Raw genomic sequence first — 14,131 nt, forward strand, 5'->3', positions numbered from 1 at the left:
GTCTGTTTACGGAAATTTAACTGCCTGGATTTTGCGGAGACTATTGTCATGCACAGGGATGTACGTGGATTTACCGGTGAGTGAGTAAACATTTCTGTCCGTGTCTGGGAGTTTATCGCGGTAGTGAGCGGACTGGAAAGCCGCCGCACACAGAACAGTCAGTTTCCGACAGTTTCCAGGAATCAGAAACTGCCGGAAACGTACAGGTTTATACCATGGTTCTGGATGCTGACGTGAACAGTCCGGAAACGCACCTTTTCATGCAGTGCTTCTTATTCATAAGGGTAATGCAAATTTTGCAGCTAGTGCAGCTGTGTTGTCATTTTCTCCAAGTATGAAGGGGATTTTCTCAGTATCACTAAGTTGAGTAAATGATGCTATCATGTGATTACTCGGTTTTCTGGTTCAGGTTTGATCAATTGAAAGAAGTTTCTTCAAACCCTTCTGCATTCTAGGTTATAAAAAATATATATAAAATAAATATTTATGAAAAATTAGCAAACTTTGTTAGCATTGCAAGAAAACACCTTAAATATATATGATCTTATAAAAGATATTCACCTGAGAATCCTGGTTCTGGTTTGATCTGGTAGCTGGAAGGTCATTACACCTTCCTCCTTCCTGGATTAAAAGTATGCACATTTGTATTTGATGTATATACATTTATGTATTTTGCAGGTGATTTAGAATAGAGCAACATAAGCAATTAAAAACAAAGTGAACAGTATTGGTAGTATACTATACAGTGCCAGGACTTTTTTAGAAAGATATGTATGGTAATTATATTATCCCTTATGCACTGTTTGTTTGGAGTGAACACTCTGGCTTTTTGACGTGCCAGAGATGAGCATAATCTTTCTGTATTGTGAATGTGTAGAAGGGTTGCCCTTTTTTATCATGTATTTTGTGGTCTGCCTTGTGGTGGATTCAGTAACAAATTAAAGTGGAAAAGTATTGATTTTATCATTTCCGTATTAATTTCAACGTGGTCTCCAGGACCCCAAACATCCTGAGATGTTTTACACTAACATACGACCAGATATCAATCCATCTTAATTTTTTATTTGTAGCGTTACCAAGTGTTGTCTACTGTACAAAGTCATATTCCATTAACATAAATTAAACATTTATTTTTTTTTCTTTCAGCAAACATAATTTGGGTCAAAAAGACCTCGAACAGCACCAAAGGGTCAAGTACAATTCAGGTTAAATCTCAAATCAGTGTAGTGGCACTAACCTGACAACACTGCGAACACTTCATCTCTGAAATGCCTGTTAAAAGCAGTGAGAGAAAATAGATTTTTGGTGAAGTCTAAAAACAGATGCATTAAAGCTGATTCCTAGATTGAACATTTAACGTTAATAATAATAATAAAAATAACCAAACAGAAAACTTTAGTTATATATGTGTGTATCTGTAAAAAAAAGGTATACTGTATATGTATTGAGCCAAACTGTGTTGTTGCATTCCTTGTATATAAGAATTAGAAAATTGGAAATTGTGCTTGTTCCTCAATCAAAAACCCACATGAGCTTCGAGTTTGAGGAGGAAGAGGCGGAATTAGCTCCCTCCAATATTTCTGAATTTTGACTGCAGTACAGTACCCATTTCATTCACTCACATTTCAACTACACTGTCAGTACTACTTACTGCATTTTTTACTTCGTGTAGCATTCTACACTATTTTCTTTTCTTTTTGTTGCAAATATGCTCATTATAATACTAAAATACGGATAAGTTTATATCTGTAGTCTCATATTCCTTGTAATCACAGTCTGTTTACAACCACCGTGACTCAATGGCAGAAATAAATTAAATACTCATAAACTCAGATAAAAAAAAAAAAATTAATATCATATTACATTTTTTACATTATTGTGTTGATTTTAACACACATATGTCTGCAAGATGTATTTTAATGAATGCTTCGTCTGGGAAACGTCTGCTGTGTACAAACATCTTAAAGACATCTTAAATACACCAGTTTTACATACATTCTAAATCATAGAAATCTTAAAGACATTTTCTAAATGTATATTTGGCATCTGATACTAAACAACTCAGAGCCATATTGCAGATGAAGATCCACTTAAAAAATATGTCTTGCAGATATAAAATGAAGACGTCAAATAGACTTTTTTGTGATGTATGTGTGCTATTAGTGTATAATGCATAGATGCCAATTTGTTGTGCACGGAACAATCATGGTAACAAGCTAAAAAAAAAACGTAATAGCTGTGCTATAAAGTTAAAACAAAAAAAGACAACACACAGTGACAAGTAGGAGTGTGACGCGTTTAATTTGCCACCTACCAATGAAAACACTTGTGGGGGGGGGGGGCAACACGTGCAGCCACACCCCAGATGCAGCATCACCCTGATCTGCAGGCTGCAGCAAGGGGCTTCTCGAGAAGAACGCCAAAGCTTGACAGAATAGGTGGGGCCTCTGGCTATATAAGCGTCCGCTTCGCCAGAGGATTCAGGTTACTTCGGGTGAAGCGATGACTGAGTTGTGCAGCCTTTTAACATGGCACAGAACGCAGTAGGCCTACTAATTCCCGTATCTCAGGGAACCGAGGTTAAGTTAGTAACCAAGTACGTTCCCTTTTGAATACTTCACTCGTACTGCATCTGCAGATTAGATGCAGATTCGAACACATTTCAATCACGCTTCAATCTTAGACTTTGAGCGTGGAGGGGGATCGAACCTTATCCAAAAGCTCCTCCATGAATGAAAGTATCACCGATATGTCACAAACCGATGGGTCTTTGCCATGGTTTGAGCTCCAGGCGGAGAATACTGACCATTTGGAGGCATAGAGGTGTCTTGTAGATGGAGCTCTAGCCTGAGAAATAGTATCTAGTATGCAATTCAGAAAGCTTGCAGTCTCCTGTTGAGTGGCCAAAGATGAAGTGCCCACAGCTCTGGATGTGGATGGCATCAACACATTTCCCAGTATCCCCTCTGGCTACCACCTGTGCCCACTCAACAATCACCACACTTGTCTGCCTTCAGCCTCATCAGTCCCTCTTCATTAACCAGTACCAAACACACGTGGTCAATCTGGGTTCAAGGTTGCATGCTCTTTTGCTCTTTGGATTCTGTACCTTTGGAACTGTGTGCCTACCTGCTGTATTTACTGGAATGACTTTTGGGTCTCTGTGGCTATCCCCACAAGAGAAAAGAAAAGAGTGATACTTCAGTGAGCTTCCTGAGACTGTTTCTGTTTTAGTTGTGGAGTAAAGAAGGTAATTTCACCCATACAAACCTTGTTCGTCTCCTTCCTGTTGTAACAGCAGACCACACTGTACAAAACAGACAACACAGCAGAAGGAGCTCCATTTTATTTGACCCTGCTGCATTACCCTATACACATACTCAAGATGGCTGCCCAGTAGAGGAGAATGTAGAGGAGTTCATCAGACTCACTCATCTTGTGTCCTGGAGCAATGGACTCTTGCTTGGACTCTGACCATCTTTTGAATCAGGTCCACGCAACAGATACCACATGTTCTCTTACTCCGTATATTGACCATGTATTGTGGCTGGATGGTTCCTCCCTCAGCGCTGGTGAAGTTGATGAAACCACCGTCCCCACTCAGCCACTGGCACCCCTGTGCAAATCTGCTCCAGCATTCAGCCCGAAACACCCTACCGAGATAATGCTCTCTATAACCACTGCCAAGAAAAGTAAGCAGATAAGTAAGCATTCAGTGTCAACTCCATCATGCCCTCCAGAGTCAGCTCTAGCATGCCCCACTTGGCTACTTGATATGGCACTTCCTACAGAATTCTCTGCCCCTATCCTCCCTCCAGTGTTCACTTCAGTCAATTTTAGAATGCTTTGTCAGTCCTGATGAGGTCATGGAGACCATCAGTAAATCCCCTGTCATATTAGTCTCGTCCATGGAAGCCAATCATGAACTCTCAGCCCTGTCTGTTATGGTCAATAAGACTGTCTCTGAATTCTACTCAGTACCCTATCCCGGTCAAAGAGTTGGTGCTGGCGCCTGGCAGGGCAGAATTGGTGCTGGGGCTTGGCAGAGCAGGTTTCTGAATGGGTCAATCTGTGAAGTAGGATTGTGCAAACTTGGTTTCCAGAAATTCATCTCAATGTTTTTTGAGCATGTTCTATTTGTTTATTTGTACTGGGGCAAGTTTTCAGATATGAAGACTTGCCCCAAAGTCATTGAGACAACTTGCCCCAGACTGACATTTTAGTTAATGTTGTCCAAATCTCAAGGTTAGCTAAACATAGCACATCAGCTAAAGTATCAAAAGACACGTTATTGTCTCTTTTATTTTGTGCAAAATAATATTTTTTAACATTCATACCTAACAAAGTTGTATTGCATAACATTTTAAGTGCACATTTTTTACTTTTTAAGCCCCAAAAAGGAAATTATGCTAACTTCAAATTAGAGCGATCTTGACCACATGTGAACAGGAAATTGACTCATTAAGAAGTTACACAACGTGGCTATTTGATTTTTGAGATAGGGCCTCTAATGTTTGAGTTATGAACATTGTGACAACATACCCATGTGACAACTTACCCCGCTCTCCTTCTTTAAAGGAATTCCTAAGCTTATTACGTTTACTGTGGCAGCCAACCACAGCATAGAGTAGTAATATTGAAAAAGTTTCAATCCAGTCAATCTTTTTTTACCTGTTTTAACAGGGATTTCTATGGAGACATGTCGTAGCTGCCGGGCAAGATGGCAGATAGCAACAGCAGCACATAATATTTGTGTTCTGATTAGTCAGACTGCCTGTCATCCAAGCTCTCTGAGAACAGTCAATTGCAAGTCGCTTTGGATAAACCTGTCGGTAACACTTTCTATTAAGCCCATATGTATAATACATTACAAGGGTATTCTTAAGACATTATAATGAATGCATAATGCATTATAAAAAACCTTATGATATGTTATATCAACTCATGAATAATCATAACAAATATAATACATCATAATACTTATGTATTTGTGGTTATTAGTTTAAGAGTATGATTGTTTATAACACACAATGAATGCTATATTAAATCTACTTAATTTACAGTATAATAGACTGTATCATATCTTGACATTGTTTAAGATCTGCACAGTATATTACTACAGCTTGTGAGTGGTTAGATGTTGAGTGTTATTTGAGTCTTTCATGTGAAGCTAATGTTAATTTATTGATGTGAGCTTAATACTTCAACTGAAAAAAAAAAATCTAATGGTTTACATGGTTACATTTTATTTTGATGGTCTTAAACGACTATAAGCAACATTGCAACTGCATGCCAACTAACTCTCATTAGAGTATTATACTGAATGGTTGAATCAAGTAGGGTAGAATAAGTTGACATATTAAAAAACATATATTTACAGTAGCAGACATACTAATACTCTAATGGCCGCTAGTTGATATGTAGTTGCAGAGTTACTTAACAGCTGTCTAAAGTGTACCATCAAAATAATCAAACTGATATTACAATAAAAATAGTTAAAAGCAAATGTGTCATATTACACATTCATCTGATCTGAAATCTGACCTTATGGCTGTTTGAGTTAAAATTTTTATTATTATTATTATTATTATTACTACTACCACTTATAAGTTGTCTTTGATCACTTTAAGTAAAGTAGGATCAGACTACTTATAACTATGAGAAGTATAACCCATTGTAAAGGTTAATGCAACATGTTCATTGTGTTATAAATCATCATACTTTTAAAAGCTATAACCACAAATAAGTAAATACTATAATATATTAAAACTGTTCTTATGAATATTCATGAGACATATCATAAGTTTTTTTTTATAATGCATTATACATTCATTATAATGCCTTAAGAATACCGTTATAATGTATTATAAATTAGAGCCCGACCGATATGGATTTTTTGGGGGCCGATGCCGATGCCGATATTAACTCGAAAAGAGCCAATTTATAAGCCGATATTTTGATTTTGAAAATAAACTGGATATTAGACCCATTTCCTATATACTGCACTTACACAACATTCAATAGCAAAATATCTGCCTGTTCTATGTATGTGGGCTGTATAAACCATTTTCCAGAAGAGATTATGTAAAAAAAAAGCCTTAGATTACAGTCTCAATGACTAAAAAATTGCACATCAAAAGTATATATTTTTTAATGATCAAAAAACTGTCTGATTTTAAACATTTAACACTTTTCCTTTCTTCCAGTTGAAGCTAGTTTTAACAGTCTGTGTGTGTACTGTAAATAAATTATAATATTAAAGTTAAAGTATTTGCAGAAGTAGTCCCACACTTTTGCTGCTACAGGATTCACCTTTTACAGGTATCTGTAGACAGAAAGAGAGACAGAGAAAGAATAAGCATGTGTATTAATAATATCACCATGTATCATTACTCATGTCATCATTAGAATTATAATAATAATAATAATAATAATAATAAACCGGGATCTCCTACATAAACAAAAATTAGAAATATATATATTTTTTTATTTGTCAAGCAATAGATATTACCTATTACCTACTTCTATTTAACAATATTACAACATTTTCCTGTTATGTCTTTAAAGCTGCTTTGAAACAATCTGTAAAAAAGAAAAATAAATAAATTTTAAAAAAGCGCTTGTTCAGCTCAAATTTATTTACATGTCCCCTCTGGTTAATCATTTCTGACGCACCTACTCAAAGTTGAATGGTTAACGTTAGTGTCATGAACACACCGCTGTCAATTTTGAGAAGAACCACCTTCAAACAAGTTAATAGCAAGCATTTAAGGGGCCTGCTAAAAAGGAAGCTATATGAGCGTTAGAATAACACAGCGCTGTAGCTATCGAATATTTTAGTAATCGAGTATTCTACCAAAAATTCCATCGATTAATCGAGTAATCGGATAAAATGTGTTTTTGCTTAATTAAAGTGTAATATTAATTATGCAAGAGAAAATAAGACTCCTGGGCCTCTTAAAATGAACAACTAAGTTTCCTTTTTTTGAAAAATTTTTATTTTTTATTTTTTAAATGCATAGAAATTAAATGCATACATGAAAAATAAACATTTAATTATTACCCATCGTTTCTGTCTGTACTTGTACTGTAAACATTGACAATAAAGTTGACAGATGAATTAAGTGCATTTAAGTGCCATTCAGTTGGGGTTTTAAATAAAGCATTTTCTGAGATGTACATTAAACACATAAAACATTAATTTAATTTATCTTTTAATTATTGAAAATTTACTTAACTTTTTGGTAAACAAAGGGGATTTACTATAAAAAAAATAAAACATGGAAGAAATGTTGTGTAATTAAAACTTTAAAAAAAAGTTTTTAGTGATAGGCTTTTGTACATTCAGCTGAACAACAGTCTTTAACTGGACTTTTATTTTGACGGGTTGGCGTACCTGTACAGTTCTGTGTATGTGATTTGATGCTGCTTTTACTCAAATCAAACGGTCAAATGCTCATGAAGTGACTGACAGAGCAGTTCTGGAGATGTTGTTCATGTGTTCACGTGCTTATTTAGTGAGACAGCAGACGCTGAATTCACCGCGAGCTTAATGTGTGCTTACGTGTGTTTAATGAATGAAGAGGCGCTTCTGCGCCATTCATTAACAGAGACACGCAGAACATGCAGGATTCATACACTGTGTGCAGAATTATTAGGCAAATGAGTATTTTGACCACATCATCCTCTTTATGCATGTTGTCTTACTCCAAGCTGTATAGGCTCGAAAGCCTACTACCAATTAAGCATATTAGGTGATGTGCATCTCAGTAATGAGAAGGGGTGTGGTTTAATGACATCAACAACCTACATCACGTGTGCATAATTATTAGGCAACTTCCTTCCTTTGGCAAAATGGGTCAAAAAAAGGACTTGACAGGCTCCGAAAAGTCAAAAATAATGAGATATCTTACAGAGGGATGCAGCACTATTAAAATTGCCAAGCTTCTGAAGCGTGATCATCGAACAATCAAGCGTTTCATTCAAAATAGCCAAATGGGTCGCAAGAAGCGTGTGGAAAAACCAAGGCGCAAAATAACTGCCCGCGAAACTGAGAAAAGTCAGGCGTACTGCTGCCAAGATGCCACTTGCCACCAGTTTTGCCATATTTCAGAGCTGCAACATCACTGGAGTGCCCAAAAGCACAAGGTGTGCAATACTCAGAGACATGGCCAAGGTAAGAAAGGCTGAAAAACGACCACCACTGAACAAGACACACATGCTGAAACGTCAAGACTGGGCAAAGAAATATCTTAAGACTGATTTTTCTAAGGTTTTATGGACTGATGAAATGAGAGTGAGTCTTGATGGGCCAGATGGATGGGCCCGGCGCTGGATCGGTAAAGGGCAGAGAGCTCCAGTCCGACTCAGACGCCAGCAAGGTGGTGGTGGAGTACTGGTTTGGGCTGCTATCATCAAAGATGAGCTTGTGGGGCCTTTTCGGGTTGAGGATGGAGTGAAGCTCAACTCCCAGTCCTACTGCCAGTTTCTGGAAGACACCTTCTTCGAGCAGTGGTACAGGAAGAAGTCTGCATCCTTCAAGAAAAACATGATTTTCATGCAGAACAATGCTCCATCACACGCGTCCAAGTACTCCACAGCGTGGCTGGCAAGAAAGGGTCTAAAAGAAGAAAAACTAATGACTTGGCCTCCTTGTTCACCTGATCTGAACCCCATAGAGAACCTGTGGTCCATCATGAAATGTGAGATTTACAAGGAGGGAAAACAGTACACCTCTCTGAACAGTGTCTGGGAGGCTGTGGTTGCTGCTGCACGCAATGTTGATGGTGAACAGATCAAAACACTGACAGAATCCATGGATGGTAGGCTTTTGAGTGTCCTTGCAAAGAAAGGTGGCTATATTGGTCACTGATTTGTTTTTTTTTTGTTTTTTTGAATGTCAGAAATGTATATTTGTGAATGTTGAGATGTTATATTGGTTTCACTGCTGAAGATAAATAATTGAAATGGGTATATATTTGTTTTTTGTTAAGTTGCCTAATAATTATGCACAGTAATATTCACCTGCACACACAGATATCCTCCTAAAATAGCTACAACTAAAAACAAACTAAAAACTACTTCCAAAAATATTCAGCTTTGATATTAATGAGTTTTTGGAATCATTGAGAACATGGTTGTTGTTCAATAATAAAATTATTCCTCAAAAATACAACTTGCCTAATAATTCTGCACTCCCTGTATTTAAAAAGACTATTCCGGCTTAATATTTACAGATATTCGTCCATATCGTGATTTGATGTAAGTGCAATGACCTATTTTTAATGAATTCATTCAATAACATCACAGCTGTTGTTTTTTCGAGGCACGCTGTACATAACTTCTAGTCATTTACTACATGCGCCCCCCTGCCACAGTTACGCGGTCATTATGTGGGAAACACTGCAGATATATTTAGAATAAGTTAAACGCTAACGTTATAGTTTGACCTCTTATTAACGTTCGCACTCTTCCACTGATAAACATGTTATTAGCTCTGTGGCTAATCTAATATAGCAATGCATTAGCTGTTGTAAGTGATGTTACAGAATATTTAGAAGTGATAATGATTGGACCGTTAGCTAGAACTACCACATCATTGTATATACAGTGTATGAACTAAATCATTTCACATGATGAACGACAGACTCACCGTCAAACAGAAAAAAAATCTCCGTGGCTGGCTTGGCTGATCGCTTTCTTCGCTAGTGGATTTCTGGCGCTGTTGTCAACTCTGGAGCTGCAGAGCTCCCTCTGGTGGGCAAACTACGCAACACTCATAACATGAGTGAAGCATGAGACTCCGATTTAAATGCAATAAGCTCATATCGGCCGATAATATCGGCCGACCGATATATCGGTCGGGCTCTATTATAAATACAGGCTTTGTAGAAAGTGTTATCAAACTATCTACTAAATGTAAATGTACACACACACACACACACACATTCCTACTCCAATGCTCGCTGGTCACGGAGATACAACCGCACTTGTACCCCACCGAGTGATCAAAGGTAGCGTTCTTAATCTCCCAGCTGCAAGGTAAAGCGCTTAAATGGGTCGATTCCATTTGGACCCAAAATAATTCTGTCATCCAGTCCTATTCTAGCTTTGTTGATCACTTCCGGTAGGTTTTTGGCAGACCCACCTGGTATTTATCCATTGGTGAGAAACTCTATAATTTAAAACAAGTAAAAATCTCCCCAGAAAGAGCCCCGTCACCTACCATCTGGCAAACTCCTCCCTCTGCCCGTTCCTAACCGCCCATGGTTGCACCTAGTGGTGGATTTCATAACTGACCTACCATTCTCAAATAATCATACATGCATTCTCGTAATTGTTGATAGATTCTCTAAATCTTGTCATCTTATTCCCCTGAAAAGACTACCCACGGCCATGGAGACTGCCAAACTGATGTTTAACCACGTCTTCCAATACTTTGGCATCCCTGAGGACATCGTCTCCAACAGAGGGCCCTAATTCATTCCCTCCTAGGTGTGGCAGTCAGCCTGTCATCCTCAGTCCAATGGGCAGACACAGAGGAAGATCCAATAGATCGGCCGCTTCCTCCGTACCTTCTGACACTGCGTCCTCTTAGGGGACACTATGGGGAACACCTCGTCGTGACCCATATCTGAAGCATACTTAGAAAAACGCCAGGGAGTGCAGGCCGGAATCATGGCAAACACTAAGTACCAACTCTACCATTTCACAAGGAGTCGCCCCTGGGACGTTTCGATGGCTGTCCATGACATTATCCCTTATGGCCAAAGACCTAAGCTACATACCCAACTTACCTGTAGGGCCTCGGCCCGGGATAGAGCTGAAGGCTTGGAATCACAAAAAGATTCCTTTAAAGGGATATGGCTAAGAATCTAGCATGTTCTTTTCTTTAGTTCTCAAGTAGCAATGCCCTGTTCTAGATAGGTATCGGAGGATACCTGGGTGGAGTGGCGCCCAAGATGAACGGGGCTTTAACCGACTCAAGAAAGGGCAAGAAGCTGCCGCGCGAAGCCCTCACCATATAGGATTTTAGAAAGAACGCAGAGTACTAGCGTGCAAACTTACCACAGTGTGGATTTTAGAAAGTGTGCAAAGACTTCACGTGCACACTTACCATAGCATGAATTTATAAATACTGTTCTAAGGAGGGGCTCTTGTTGCACTCTGATAGAGCAGCTCATAGATGGAATGGCCCGGGAGCAAAGCAATTGGAGGAAGGAACGTACAGATTAAACCTCGGCCACGCCTGTACCATGGCGTCCAGCCCCAGCAGAGCTGGATGAGTTAGAGGAAGGCAGAGGGGATAGTGCGATGCTCTCTCGAGCCACAAAACCAATCCACCCAAGTCTGGCCAACCTCTCCAACTCTGCTTCAACACCTTGGTGTGAAGGTGCTATTCCCCGAGCCTCAGACCCTGCCTCAGCAGGATGTCTGCTCTCACAGTGTGTCTCAAAAACAGTATGTAGTACTGGAGCGCTCTGTTGAAAAAAAACGAGAATCCAGTCTCCTATGAGAGGAGGACTCTGAGCACGCTCATAGGCAACCCTTTTTCTTTGGAAAAGGGGAGTGCTGCCAAACTACCATGAGAATTGTCCTCTCCACACAGCCCCTCATGATGAGGTCTAGCGATGCTTGAGGTGTATAACTTGCGTGCACACTTGCGTGCACACTTACCACTTACATGGATTTCAGAAAGTGAGCAGAGTCTTGCATGCACACTTACCACTTACATGGATTTCAGACAGTGCGCAAAGTATTCACGTGCACACTGACCACCATGTGGTTTTGAGAAAGTACACAGGCTTAGCGTGTGTACAGAAAGGTTCCTAAGCATCGCAGAGGTGCTGGACTACCTGACAACCACAGTATGTGGGACTTCACCTTCAGAGAGGCCTGGTGAAGCCTACTACCTGATAACCACAATATGTGGGAGTTCACCTACAGAGAGGCCTAGAGAGGCCTACTACCTGTTACCAGATAACCACCTTAAGTGGAAACTGAAAGTAATTTGGAACTCAACTCCAGGGAGGCCTGGTGAGGCCTGCTACCTGACACCCACAAAACATGGGAGCTCGCTTACAGAGAGGCCTGGAGCGGCCTATTACCTGAAAAAACATGCTATTTAGTGGAAATGCACAGTATGTGGGAGCTAAACCTCCAGGGAGGCCTGGTGAGGCCTACTACCTGACAACCACAGTATGTGGGATCTCACCTTCAGAGAGGCTTGGTGAAGCCTACTACCTTATAACCACAATATGTGGGAGTTCACCTACAGAGAGGCCTAGAGAGACCTACTACCTTTTACCGGGATGTATCCTGGAGGAGCTTAGATGGCAAACAGGGAGATTTAAGAGAGGATGTCCCCCCCCCCCCCCCCCCAGAGAGATAGCTAGCCAACATCTCTTCTACAGGGGGCATCCTCTCATAGCCGTTTTCGTGCATACCCTCGATATCAGCATAACTCGTATGCTGAAACCGAGCATCGAGGTGAACTCGCGACTTCACATTTCTGGCACGCTTCCATGGCAAGTCTAATTTTGCCGTGGCCCGATCCATAACCTCTAACAGCTCCCCATACGCAGGGCAAGAGGATTGAGAAGGCTCAGCCTCAGCTTCTTCACCACTCTCAGACATCTCCTGCTCTTTTTGGGTAGAACCCAGCAGAGCACTAACTTCAGTATCAGAATGGGTTAATGACAACGCATCTTCCTCCTGAAGTTCATTCTTGTTTGCCGCCGGAGAGAGTGAAAGGAAAAGTCCCTCTCTACACTCCTCAGCGAGATCCACCTGTGGTCCCCACGAGCTCATTCTCCTCCATTCCCTTGACAGGGAACTTCCTACGTCAACCTTCCACCGGACTCACCCCATTCCAGTGCGTGCTCGGCTACCAGCCACCACTCTACCCATGGTCAGGTGTACCCTCGGATGTACCATCTATACTACTGGTTCCGAGAGAGCGAGAGGGTCTGGCACACGGCCCACCATCAGTTACAACTGGCCCTGCGTAGACGCAGGAGGACAGCCAACCATTGCCGCTCTAAAGCCCCAGCATACCAACCAGGACAGAAGGTCTGACTGTCAACTCGAGACATCCACCTGCGTCTACCGTGCCACAAACTGAGTCCCAGATTCATTGGCCCATTCACCATCGCAGAGCAGATCAACCCAGTCACCTTCAAACTACACCTTTCCCCTAAGTATCGGATCCACCCCACATTTCATGTGTCACTCCTCAAACCTCACCACCCTTCTGTCTTCCTCTCCACAGAGCCTGGCATAGCCGAAGCCCCCCTGCCACTCATCCTTGACTGGAGCTGCCTACAAGGTTCACGACATCCTGGACTCCCGGCACCATGGTGGACAACTTGAGTATCTAGTGGACTGGGAAGGATACGGTCCAGAGGAACACTCATGGGTCCCACGCAACGACATCCTGGATCCGAACCTGCTAAGACACCTTGCATTCCAACCACCCTGACATACCTGCTCCACGGGGAAGAGGACGTCCACCATGTCGTCGGATTCCCCTCAGGAGCGGGCCGTGGGGAGGGGAGTACTGTTACAGAAATGCCAGGCTCCAACACCAACCAATCACAGCGCACACCCTCACCGGAATACTTATCACACCCACCTGCTCCTCATCCACCTGCAATCAACCCCTCCTACAAAAGTCACACACACACACTCAGTCACCGTCCGGTCTCGTTCGCAACTACGTCAATACCTACCTGCTTACTCTAAAGGACTAACCATTTACCCTGCTTACCTCTCTCCAGCGATATCCAGCGTCTTCCTGTCTCAATCGTGTGTGTGTGTGTGTGTGTGTCATCTGCCTCCATCGCCTTGTGTTACTACCCTCATCTACTCATCACTCCAACCTCCAGCACCATATCCTCACCCATTGCTCACCATTCACTACCTGCTTCTCTGCTAGTGCCTCAATAAACCGTGTTCTCCTGTTATTCCAGTCTCCTGTCCTGGATTACCGTAACACTCACTGTGTAATTCAGAAAATGGAGAAGGAACCCTTTTTATATTCTGCTCTTAATTTCAGTTCATTCAGGTCAGTCCACCCAGTGGTTTTTTGTGCACTGTAACTTTGAACCACTTTTATCTGCACAAGCGTAAA

The 14,131-nt window shown here is 41.0% G+C and overlaps 1 long non-coding RNA gene across 1 annotated transcript; it reads right to left on the minus strand.

Annotated features, from left to right (window-relative positions):
* Positions 1 to 385: 385 nt before the first annotated feature.
* Positions 386 to 1,270, minus strand: LOC113101091 (uncharacterized). The gene is made up of 3 exons (XR_003289919.1): positions 1,238 to 1,270; positions 562 to 621; positions 386 to 451 (listed from the first exon to the last, which is right to left on the minus strand). It is a non-coding gene; the product is annotated as an uncharacterized LOC113101091 (long non-coding RNA).
* Positions 1,271 to 14,131: the final 12,861 nt, after the last annotated feature.

Source organism: Carassius auratus, unplaced genomic scaffold (assembly GCF_003368295.1).
Source record: "Carassius auratus strain Wakin unplaced genomic scaffold, ASM336829v1 scaf_tig00217498, whole genome shotgun sequence".
Classification (NCBI taxonomy): Eukaryota; Metazoa; Chordata; class Actinopteri; order Cypriniformes; family Cyprinidae; genus Carassius; species Carassius auratus.